The following is a 2,032-nucleotide window of genomic DNA, read 5'->3' as shown; positions in this document are numbered from 1 at the left end:
AAAGAATTTGAAGATATAAACCAGATTTGATCTACCTTATTAGTCCGTTACCCCCCCTCCCCCTTCAATGGCTAAACCAACACTACTGAGTTTCCGTATTCCGGAAGGGTTTCATTGCTCCGCTTATGGTGACGGAAATTGTCAGGGGCTTGGTAGGCCCGTACGAAGAAGGAGGTTAAACGTTTTTTGTTTCCTCATCGTCATCCTCATCCTACGTCGATCCCTCACTTCCGATTTCATGTTTGTAAACATTGATGAGAGAGCATGAGTAATTGTGAGCATTAGGCTTTATATACTTAAAGGGAAAGTCCACCCCCAAAATAAGTTTGTTTCGATAGAGGCAGAATAATAAGAAAATCAGGTGAGTGGAAGTTTGAGTAAATTCTGAATGAAAATAAGAAAGTTATGAATTATTGAAGTTGTGATCAATCAAATACAAATTGGCAACTCTGTGACTTATTATACGAGCTCTCCTTCATTTGCTTTGTGCATAATATTCCATAAAATCATGTTTTCTTCGTTATTGATGACGGAATATATATTTGTTCCTTGCAGGGGGAGTATAGAAACATATTTGCAATTATTATATTTAGGGTGCATGTATGGTTGAAATTTTTCTTGAGGGAAAATGAAAATTTTAGATTTTTTTAGTACTGAGCAAATGGAAGTTGAGCTCGCATGATACGTCATAGAGTTGCCAATTTGTGTTTGATTGATCACAACTTCAAAAATCCTAACTTCCTTATTTTTAATCGGAATTTGCTCAAACTTTCACTGACTTGTTTCTCTCATTTTTCTACTCCTATTAAAACTAACTTAATTTCAGGGTGGACTTTCCCTTTAACCCATTGACTACTGGATTCTCACATTCCCATAGGCTTAATACAGGGACCACCAGGTTCCAGTAGTCAATGTGTTAAAAGCAAATGAGAAGAATGTCCACACAAGGAAATTGATTGATTTCATTAGTATATAGGCCTAGGTCTCTTCATATTTACTATTGATTTGATTCGTTTTGAAGAACACGATTTCGAAACAGGTTCTGATATATTTCAGTTTAAGATGCAAATTTTCTTTTCAGATCTATGCCTTTGGGTCAAACATTTGCAAAGGGAAATAAGAGCCCATGTAGGAGGCATATACGTTTGTGCATTCAATGTAGGTCACATTGGTTTCACAAGGGGCACGAGCCGATTATGCCCTCCCCCCCCCCCCCCCAGGAAAAAAAAACTTCAAATGCACAAGGAAATGCTAAATTTCTCCCATTTCCCCCAATTCACAATTCTGATCAGACCCTAGCCACTGTTTATTATATTTTGGACGTGTTTGAATATGAAAATCAATAAACTGACGTCAGTACAAACTAATATAATTTATAGTAAAGATCATTTTGACAGCATGTCACTAACACCTGTTGGTGTCACTTTTGAAGTGAGCACAAACCGAAATGCGAATCGTCTTTCGACACTCACCGCAAATCCTCTCGTGTCTTTCTCGAGGCTGTGCCTATACTAATCATAAGTCATAATGTCATATAAAAAGTATGCTGTGTCTCACTTTGGGCGCTGTTTTGTGGAAAGATACATAAAAAGAGACAGTTTTATGACATGTTAACTAGGAATAAATAGAATAAGTAGAATGATGCTGCGGTAATATTTTGGACATTTTACAGGGACATTGTTGAAGGGACGGAGGGCAAGTGCCCACAATTTTGTGTTAACTGTCGACTTTGCTGTCGACACCATGGGAGACAGAAAAGAAAGAAACATTTATTTAAAATTACAAAAGTACGAATGACATATGGGAAAGGAGAAGAAGGAGAGAAATCGAAAAATGAAAGGAACAGAAATGAATATAAAGTGAGGGGGAAGGAGAGATGACCAACAGCGGAAACGAAATAGGTCAGAAATATTTTTAAAAAATAAGTCAGGAAATAAAGTATCTGAAAATGTAAGCTACGTGACACTTGAAAATGAGAGGGGAAAACACCTTGATGTCGATCCCCCCCCCCCCCCCCCCCCCGGCTCTGCAG

This window comes from Strongylocentrotus purpuratus, unplaced genomic scaffold, assembly GCF_000002235.5.
Source record: "Strongylocentrotus purpuratus isolate Spur 01 unplaced genomic scaffold, Spur_5.0 spur5_scaffold_4, whole genome shotgun sequence".
In the NCBI taxonomy this organism is placed as follows: Eukaryota; Metazoa; Echinodermata; class Echinoidea; order Camarodonta; family Strongylocentrotidae; genus Strongylocentrotus; species Strongylocentrotus purpuratus.
This window is presented reverse-complemented; position numbering follows the sequence as displayed.